The sequence below is a fragment of the Schistocerca cancellata genome, chromosome 2 (assembly GCF_023864275.1).
Source record: "Schistocerca cancellata isolate TAMUIC-IGC-003103 chromosome 2, iqSchCanc2.1, whole genome shotgun sequence".
Lineage (NCBI taxonomy): Eukaryota > Metazoa > Arthropoda > Insecta > Orthoptera > Acrididae > Schistocerca > Schistocerca cancellata.
Genome location: NC_064627.1, coordinates 254,791,551 through 254,802,550, shown reverse-complemented (window position 1 = coordinate 254,802,550; position 11,000 = coordinate 254,791,551). Strand labels below are relative to the sequence as shown.

Sequence of the window (11,000 nt, the reverse complement as noted above, 5' to 3'; positions counted from 1 at the left end):
TCGCCCTTGTATAGACCCTCTATATACTCCTTCCACCTTTCTGCTTTCCCTTCTTTGCTTAGAACTGGGTTTCCATCTGAGCTCTTGATGTTCATACAAGTGGTTCTCTTATCTCCAAAGGTCTCTTTAATTTTCCTGTAGCCAGTATCTATCTTACCCCTAGTGAGATAAGCCTCTACATCCTTACATTTGTCCTCTATCCATCCCTGCTTAGCCATTTTGCACTTCCTGTCGATCTCATTTTTGAGACGTTTGTATTCCTTTTTGCCTGCTTCATTTACTGCATTTTTATATTTTCTCCTTTCATCAATTAAATTCAATATTTCTTGTGTTACCCAAGGATTTCTACTAGCCCTCGTCTTTTTACCTACTTGATCCTCTGCTGCCTTCACTACTTCATCCCTCAAAGCTACCCATTCTTCTTCTACTGTATTTCTTTACCCATTCCTGTCAATTGTTCCCTTATGCTCGCCCTGAAGCTCTGGACAACCTCTGGTTCAGTTTATCCAGGTCCCATCTCCTTAAGTTCCCACCTTTTTGCAGTTTCTTCAGTTTTAATCTACAGGTCATAACCAATAGATTGTGGTCAGAGTCCACATCTGCCCCTGGAAATGTCTTACAATTTAAAACCTGGTTCCTAAATCTCTGTCTTACCATTATATAATCTATCTGATACTTTTTAGTATCTCCAGGGTTCTTCCATGTATACAACCTTCTTTCATGATTCTTAAACCAAGTGTTAGCTATGATTAAGTTATGCTCTGTGCAAAATTCTACCAGACGGCTTCCTCTTTCATTTCTCTCCCCCAATCCATATTCACCCACTACGTTTCCTTCTCTCCTTTTTCCTACTCTCACTTACGCACCCATGACTATTAAATTTTCATCACCCTTCACTATCTGAATAATTTCTTTTATCTCATCATACATTTCTTCAATTTCTTCGTCATCTGCAGAGCTAGTTGGCATATAAACTTGTACTACTGTAGTAGGTGTGGGCTTCGTATCTATCTTGGCCACAATAATGCGTTCACTATGCTGTTTGTAGTAGCTTACCCGCATTCCTATTTTCCTATTCATTATTAAACCTACTCCTGCATTACCCCTATTTGAATTTGTGTTTATAACCCTGTAGTCACCTGACCAGAAGTCTTGTTCCTACTGCCACCGAACTTCACTAATTCCCACTATATCTAACTTTAACCTATCCATTTCCCTTTTTACATTTTCTAACCTACCTGCCCGATTAAGTGATCTGACATTCCACGCTCCGATCCGTAGAACGCCAGTTTTCTTTCTCCTGATAACGACGTCCACTTGAGTAGTCCCCGCCCGGAGATCCGAATGGGGGACTATTTTACCTCCGGAATATTTTACCCAAGAGGACGCCATCATCATTTAATCATACAGTAAAGCTGCATGCCCTCGGGAAAAATTACGGCCGTTGTTTCCCCTTGCTTTAAGCCGTTCGCAGTACCAGCACAGCAAGGCCGTTTTGGTTATTGTTACTAGGCCAGATCTGTCAATTATCCAGACTGTTGCCCTTGCAACTACTGAAAAGGCTGCTGCCCCTCTTCAGGAACCACACGTTTGTCTGGCCTCTCAACAGATATAGGGCTTCTAAAACGCAGGAAGCCATCTGCGTCTGCAGTGACCACTTGGATGCTTTCAAGTTATAACATTACAACTGAGAAATGTAACAACTATTGCTGTAAGACTGAGGTGTACAAAAACCACCTGTAAATAATAGTTAAACACACAAAACTAAGTGGAACAGTAAACTAAATCATCAACAAACTGCGTTAGAGTGAGACACAGTTGTAATACGCAGGCTGGCAGTAAATCTGCGGCGCATGGATCTTGTTGGAGTTCAGTTCGAAAGCAACCATCGTTTCTCAAACTTTACTTAAAAGCCCAACAGAAATTCTGAAACAAATTGTAAACTGATTGGTGTCCACTTTTCAGTCATAACTCTTTGATAACTCTGTTGCAGAAGATATATTGACACATGCCTAAAATTTCGCAAGCGTAACGCAAGTTTCATAGACGTGCTTCTGAAGAAAAGTAACTGATTAATCTTAGCTTGGAATTCTGCATGGATAATGAACTTTTTTGTGCAATGATTCTCATCTTATAGACGACGACTCATGCAGTGCAAATGACACTGCAGTCTGTAGGATCGGAATCTAAAAATACAAGGAAAGTGAAAATGTAAACCCTAAGTGTTATCGATGAAATAGCGAAGAAGACTGATCTGTACTGCGACCGCCCGCCGAACTACAACAGCAGTACATAATGTGGACCTGAACACACTAAGTAAAATAAAGCATAGTGCATTATGCTGCAAAGCATGTGCATTACTGTTTACAAAGGTTCCGTTAAATGGGACAACGAGTCATGTGAAAACCATTGCTAGGACTGAATAAGTAAAGCCACTCGGTTTCATGATCAAAGAGAAATTTTAATATAGTGCAAAAGACAAGTGCTGATAGTTTTAATAATGGCGATATAATATTCGAGTACTTTGCTTACGTGATAGGTTGCCCAGAATGAACAACCGCCACCATCTCAAATGTTGCAGAAAAAAACCACTGAATTCCTAATTTTACCGTAAGTTACGAAATATGGGTTGTTTCGGGGAAGGAGACCAGACAGCGAGGTCATCGGTCTCATCAGATTAGGGAAGGACGGGGAAGGAAGTCGGCCGTGCCCTTTGAAAGGAACCATCCCGGCATTTGCCTGGAACGATTTAGGGAAATCACGGAAAACCTAAATCAGGATGGCCGGACGCGGGATTGAACCGTCGTCCTCCCGAATGCGAGTCCAGTGTCTAACCACTGCGCCACCGAGCGAGGTGGGAAGTTACGAAATAACGTGATCAGCATAACCTGCTTACTGACACTCAAGAGAGAGTGGGACTGATTTGTGTGTGTGCTCAGAGATGTCTTTATTCACGTGGGTCCATGCTTCTGAACGTACCATGAAGGAATAATAAGTTCCATTATTATTTAAATAAACGTACAACACGAGAAATTCCTCTGAAACAAAAGTGATCCAAAGTAATATGCGCTTAAAGGAACATAAGTGAAATACACGTGCAACATGCAGTATTAGCTGGGAGCATGTAGCAATCTCAATCATGTAATTGTAGCAGCGGAGGTAGACTACCGTCTGTTTGGTGCCAAAACTGAAACCAGACAGAGTGGTGACTCTTCCAGCAGGCCATGCGCTCTCTACTGGTATCGCATGTGAGCTAGGTGGAGCAACCTGCATGTGGGTATAATATGGGGAGTTGTCTTGACGTCACGAACTTGAAGCTGATATTAGCTGTGTTAGTTGCCCCAAATACTAACTCCTAATGGAAGTGTTTTGATTAAAATGGAACTGTTCTGATAAAAAATGCCAGCTTGCATCATTTATGGCTGCACTAATGAATCTGATAATAGTCTAAAGTGTAAAGGAATCACATTCCATTCATAAGTGAACTCGTTCAAGCTGTATTTTCTTTTGTATACATGAATTTTTGTTGCTCTGTTCACTTTTGTTATAGCGCTTTCGTTTCTTCCGTTTTTACTTTAGACCTTCTGTCAGTCCAACTCGAAAAGGTGGTTAGGAGGACTCTATAAGAAGGAAAGATTGGAAACCGACAGAACACTGCAAAATATGCTCTTAACAATTTCGGGAAGAGGGCGTAGACTAAACATCAGTTTCGTGAGTCCATATTAAGGAAATTGCTAGCATATGAAAGCAGTCTTTCCATATCACGTACGCTCTTCTTGGTTATTCGAAATATGTAGTCCAAAATTCATTAACGAGACGAAATGCGTCGTATTATTGGATCAAAAATGCATTTAACACCAGAAAAGTGTCTGAAAATGGCTTGCTATTGTTGTGTTATTCGCGAAAGCATTATAACATTTTCCATTTAAAACAACTGTTGCGTACATACGACAGAAATTAAGAAGGAGAATCAATCGTACAAAGCAGTCTGACAATGCTTAGGAACATTTAAAACGGCGTCACCGTCTGCATACCAACGTACAGCGTAAGTCTGCAGAGCCATATCATCTTATTATATCAGCGTGGCAGCCTGACAGAAATAATACACTTGGAAAGGAAGACTTGCGAGTGGCGCATTTGCTCGCTTATGAAACAAGTAGGCGGAGATAGCAAAGTTTCAGTTTATCTCTGGACGTAGCGGCGACAACATTTCTTGGCGACACAAAGATAACAAGAGATTTGAGTTGCACCTGAATGATGCAGTTCCAAATTGGTGGAATAATAAACGCCTGTTGCGTAGTTTTGGCACGTTTATTAAGTAACTATTCCTCTCGCCAAGTGACCTCCAAACAACGAAGTGAACGTTTAACAAAACAATCGTGTGTCTCTTTACAATCGAAATCATACAGCAGATGACCACAATCAAACGTTTGTGGAGCCGGTGAATACAGTTCGCTACTTAGGTTTATCTTGTCGCGTCATTTTGTCTGAGTCAGCGGCGACCGTGACTCAGCATCTTCAACGGTATAAAACAAGCTGCTGCCTCCCAGCCTAATAACAGGAGCCGGGAATTCCATAACGCACAGCACTCCACAGCCTAACACTACATTTGGTACGTTATGCACCAGTCTTCACTCTGTTACCTGAGGACAGTAGTTCTCCATATTGCGTGACAAAAGTAATTAGGGTTTTTAAGAGCTTCAACCTGTCACAAATTTGCTTCATTTCAATTCATTTCATCCACCAAGACTACAGTGTTTCTGTTCTCCTATGTATTCCTCACTCCGCACAACGTTTTTTCTGAGCAGATAATCTGTTCATCTGGAAAAAAATCCTTGTGTCTAGATAAGAAGCTGAGATCAGGAAACAAATAGCTCATGAGTCCAAACTGGAAGATCAGGTGGGAGCTCGATCTCCTGACATCGGGTCACATTCCTCCTTCTCCTTATTGTGTAATGTGTCCAATAACGTTGCCTAATAAGAGCCACTTACTTTTTATGCGTATCCAAATGTTTAGTTGAGATGTCTTCTGTGCCCCCTCCCAAAAAGGACCGTGTCTTTATTTACCACAGCGACAAAACGATTTTCACATTAGTTTCGTAAATTTTCACGATCGCCAACCCACTTAGAAATTTTTATGCTAGTAATTGTGTATCCACGTTTCATCATCAGTCATTTACAGCCATAACTCATACGAATTATAGTTCAGCTTTAACAAAAATTTTGGTCTGAAGTCAACAATCTTGGCAATAGTTGCAAATTCTAGTTCCTCACATCGACATTTCTACTAATGATAATGTGTGCCCTTGCATATGAGTGACTACAACTTCACCATACCAACGACATTGCTACAAGGAATTTCTGATATGAAACCTTGATTTTTATGGACCATTGCGTCAGAAACAATCATAAAAGAGGATCTACAACAGTGCTCCTATATCAACATTTATATTCATTTATACCAGCACATAGATATCAGGACATTTGCTCTGTGACGTTTGTATCAAGTACGGATACCACTTTTACAACTAAAACGTCTCATCATTCATTACATTTGTATGGAAGTGTCTTGCCGATGCATTAAGGAAGGTACTAACAAATGCACGTTGCGCCTCTTTCAAAGGAATCACACTTATTAAGAGGGATATAACCTCATTTACCATATGTATGGCTATCCTGTTATTTAAGCTTCTGTTTATTTTAATGACGAATTTTATAATGACTCAGCTTCGCATAGTATGTATTACAGCAGTCAGACGTATTTTCTTGTCCCTATCCTTGCAACTATTTGAATGGCATTTCGTTTTAGAGCAACGCAATGCGTTTTATTTGCATATAACCATCCTGTGCCTCGAATATGTGGCATGAATGGAAGTGTACAAATAGTTATATGACTCAGTTACGAAGCTGTTATGTGGTGCATTTTGGAGTTTGTATCAATGTTAAGTTTCAAACAAATTTTTCCTTAAGTTAATGCAAATTTCCCACTCGTAGTGATAAGTGATCTGTGCTACACTTGTGCTGTGCTATGCTGGATCTGTTTGCTACAATATTTTGTAAAACAGAACCTAGAGATCAAGACTAGGATTCGTACAACTGTTATAGCAGCTGATGTTAGGAAATGAGGAAGAAACAACGAGTATTACAATCATTTCCCTGCAGATTCTATGTAAACGGGTGCAGTGTGTTTTGACTATCTGATGTCAGAATAACGAGCAGATTTTCATTGACGTTTACTCATCCTGTAACAGATCTTAACTGTTAATTTTACTTTTCCCCTGCAACCGAAACAAAAACCATTTGTTACGTAGTTTTATCACTTGCCGTGACCGTACTATTTCTCTAGAAAGCAGATATCAGTGATACCAACACTCGTAGAATACTTTCAGTTTAAATCACACACAGTGGCATTTTCCATCCAGCAGCATTCGAAGATAGGTAAGTAGCCCCTGGAATGTCACTGAGAGCGATTTAGAACTAAGTTTTTATCTGACTGTGGAAGAACGTTTTTGGATGTACGTTCTTTTAAAATTATGTAACTTGTCTTTAGAAAGCTTCTAGTGACACTAGATACGCAGCATACGCTCCTGGAAAGTTTTGCGTGACAAACAGCACTACTTCTCTTGCAGCTCCTGCCACTATAATTGTATAAGCATCCCCGTGACGCTCTCACGTTTAGTAAGTGATCCCGTGATGGAACGCGCTACTCTTCTTCGGATCATGTCTGTCTCCTCTATCAGTCCTGTTTTATACGGTCTCAGACCACCGATAACATTGATGGAAGAGTTGAAGGAAAATTTTGTTAGTTACCTCGTTCGTAGGTAAATTATATTTTCTCCAGATTTTTCAAACGAATGACCGTCTGGCACCCGTGTTTTATAATGCCGTTCCGCTTCAGGTCGTTCCGTGCATAAATACGTAGGCACTTTGAGGCCGCTGCTGTTTCCAGCAATGAATCAATTTGGTAATCGGAGTCAAATGGATTTTTCCATCTATTTTGCTCCATACTTTACATTTTTTATATTGGCGTTCAAGTGCCAGCCCGAGCACCGAACCTTCATCCTCAGCTGGTCTTCCTAGTTTTTCCTGCCATTTTCTGACGTTACGACTTCCATACATGTGAGAGCAACTTCTGTGAACAGCGACATGGAACTTGCAATTATCTTGTACAGTAAGGGTGCTATAACAGTCCCATGGGGTGCACTCACAGCTGTTTTCACGTCTGTGGATTTATCTTCGTTTGCACAGACTTGCCTACCCCCATGTGGAACAAATTCTGATGGTTCTATTAACTTCGTAAATGTCTCAATGTAATCATTTATAGGGAACAAGTACAAAAGAGGAGCTATACTAGGAACGCTGTAGAGATTTCAGTTACAGTGGTGTCAATTTGTATCCAAATACTCATAAAGCAGGTTGTAATAAAAGTTTGTTAGCTTAACTGCACGACCTGTTTCAGAGCATTAGAGCTCAAGCTGACACGAGGCCAACAAGCAATTTCCAGCTCGTTGACCACGGTGAAGTGCTCCGCAATCGGCTCGTAGCTCCCTTTCACGTGGGAGGGAGTAATCTTGACGTTCTATACTGACTGGCCGACCGCTGTACAAGTTCAAATGGTTCAAATGGCTCTGCGCACTATGGGACTTAACTGCTGCGGTCATCAGTCCCCTAGAATTCAGAAGTACTTAAATGTAACTAACCTAAGGACATCACACACATCAATACCCGAGGCAGGATTCGAACCTGCGACCGTAGCGGTCACGCGGTTCCAGACTGAAGCGCCTAGAACCGCTCGGCCACGCCGGCCGGCGCTATATAAGTATGATTGTTTTTTATTAATTGTTAGCACATGAGGATGGGGCTCTAATGATCTGAAACCGGTCTTGGAGTTAAACGAATAAATTTTTATTACAACCAAAGCGGATTCTTTCTTTCCAAATGTGTTAAATCAGATGTGGATGACTTCCACATCAAATTTTTGTATACAAATAATTATTTTTGACACTTCGTAACACTGTTGCAGTTAGAATTTCATCTGCCACATTTAACTTGGGCATGGTACCAAGGTTTCGTCGGAGTGAAACGTAGCATTACTTTGGCAGTTCCATAGGGCTTATTGTGTATGTCAGCTTGCGAAGAACGTGGTATTTATAAAGCCATATTTTGAAAGGCGGCTACAGGTGGCTACACTGACCCACAGCGCCAGAGATCGCGCCAGAGAGTTTTGTTCCGCCGCCTCCACTGGCAGTGATTATTGAGAAGTAGCGGAGAGTGCTTGTCGTGAAGTCGGAGTGGAGAGTTGTTGAGATGTCGTAGTGGAGAGTGCTTGTTCCATGTTTTATGCAGTTTTGATGGGCTAGACAGCAGATGTTGTTCGAAATGGAGGTATTGTAACGATCAGAGTGCTTTTCGTCAATATATATGAGGTAAAAAAAATTCCCTTTCTTTTTATTATTTCAATGTCTTAAATAATGCGTCATTACAGGTTCAGTCAACAAAGCATCTGACTTGTGTTCTTGTATTAGAGTGTAATCCTGGTTTTCTTCCGCAGTTATAGTATTTCTATTTTTTTTAATTACTTCAATATAAATTGTACTTAAAATTTCTTATCTTATTGAAGAAGAACTGTGCCAGATGCGTACGTTGAATCAAACTTCCATACACAGAACAGTTATACTTGTGCTTTGGTTTCGTAGGTTTTATAGTTGCTGGGGACTTAATTAATTAATTGTGTTAACGGAAATTTCATTTTATCCTTTGTTGTTGTTCTATGCAGTCAGATTGCGTACAAATACTAGTCAGGGCCAACCGTTTACGAGACTTCGTAATCGGACATACAGCGACTAAAAAATAAAAATTATTTTCAAATATTCAATTAAGCCCCCATGCAATTTCTTTCCGTGAAACACTTAACATATTCACTGTGGAAATGAACTACTTTGCAAACATTAATTTAAAAGTGATAATCTGTTCAGTATAAAGCTTTCATACTGCAGCGGTGCGTGCCCTGATATAACTTCCCGGTAGATTAAAACTGTGTACCGGACCGAGACTCGACCTCGGGACCTTTTCCTTTCGCGGCAAGTGCTCTACCGACGAAGTTCGAGTTATTCACTACTTTCTTTCAAATATTTAAACTAATATATTCAACATCTTTCTATTCTTCCCTATAATAAAATACTCAACGACAAAGAAAACTTTTAAAAATCTATTTACATTAATAAATATATAGTCTCTCTACAGATGGTACTACTTTACGTATGATTCCACCGTAAATATATGGACACTGCAAATACAACAATTCCTACAACCAATTCTTTAGCAGTTGGTGTGCTAAAACATGTCATGAGGTGCTCGTGGCGTAAGATGTGTGAAATGTAAAGGAAACACCCAGGCTATCTTAATGAATGACTCTAGATTTAATGAACATGAGAAACTTTTTTTTGTCTAAAGTGCCTCTTAAATATTCACAATTGCTCTTTGCTCCTACATCAGACTTGTTACGTTACTAACGGAAAAAAATCGCAGCACCAAGAAGAAAAGGAAAGTTGGTAGGTTACTTTCTACAGGTACATCTCAGAGATGATGTCTAATCAAATTTCACACCAGTCTCGCAAGAGTGGCACTAGTTGTGCCACTATGATTTTGCATACCCGGTTTTCTTGAAATACACGCTTAACGATCGTGAGCGTTAGTTACCTTTAGTGTAGACTTCGTTAGTTAATGTTAGTCAAGACTGCCTGTAAGGCGGAAAAGACCATGTTGTCAACACTACACTGAATTTTATCGAAGTCGTGTAACAGAGCTACGGGAAACGATGTTCCTTCTGCGATATTGCAGAAAGACTTGGCAGGAATGTAGCCATTGTATATGATTGTTGTCAGCGGTGGTCACGAGAATTTACAGGCACAAGAAGACCGTACTCCACACGGTCGCTTGGCTACCGAGAGGAACGACTATCACGTTCGGCGTTAAGGTGCAGCATACTGTATCTGCAGCAGCAATTTGAGCAGTAGCTGACACCACAGTGACACAACGAACTGTTACAAATCGGTTACTTTAAGGACAGCTCCTGTAGCGTGCATTATACCGACCCCACCCCACCGCCATTTGCGACTTCTGTGGGGTCAAGCGAGAGCTTTGGAAGACAGGGTGGATGTCTCTTGTGTTTTCCGATGAAAGCTGGTTCTGCCTCGGTGCCAGTGATGCAGTGTGCTGGTTAGAAGGAGGGTCAGTTGAGGGCCTGCAATCAATGTGTCTGCGTCCTAAGACACTGGACCTACACCTGGAGTTATCGTCTGGGGGTGCGATTTCGTACGACAGCAGGATGACTCGTGTTTTTCCAACCCACTCTCATTGCAAATTTGTACGTCAGTCTGGTGACTCGACCTGTTGTGGTGGTATTCACGAACAGCTTTCAAGGGGGTGATCTCCAACAGGATACCGCTCGTCCATATACCGCAGCTGTAGCCCGTTATGCTCTCCGGAGTGTCAACATCTTACCATGGCCTGCTCGATCACCAGATCTGTACGAATCGATCACATGTGGGACATCAGCGGACGGAAACTCCAGCGTCATCCACAAACAGCATTAACCGTCCCTGCATTGATCGACCAATTTGCAACAGTGAAACGTCCCCTTAGAAAAATTTATGAATTACTGTGCTGGTAAACCCCTTACATTATTTGATTTTCCAACAGCTGAGTAAAACTGAACGTACTCAGACATTTCTCTCTTTACTTATTCTGACCATCACTGAACTGACACACAATATTTTTAGCGCAACGCAATCTGACTTAATAATCCCTACAAAAGAATGGCCCTGACTAACATTAACCTATACGTTTCACAAATCACTTACCTCACAAAAATCTTCGTTACTCGAACCACTGCAATACAGCGAGCGCCACTACTTCCAGCTAAATAAAAGATTCAAACTGCTGAAGGCACTAACTACTGGTAGGCATACTTAGCAAATGAAAGGTTTTGATAGAGAACA

General features: G+C 40.9%; 1 protein-coding gene across 1 annotated transcript in view; it reads left to right on the top strand.

The window, feature by feature from the left end:
• Window positions 1-4,571: 4,571 nt before the first annotated feature.
• Window positions 4,572-11,000, top strand: part of LOC126152941 (glutathione S-transferase D5-like) — a 31,146-nt gene continuing 24,717 nt past the window's right edge. The window contains exon 1 of the mRNA XM_049916038.1: window positions 4,572-4,612. The gene's annotated coding sequence lies outside the window, so the exon portion shown is untranslated. The remainder of the gene's footprint in view (window positions 4,613-11,000) is intronic.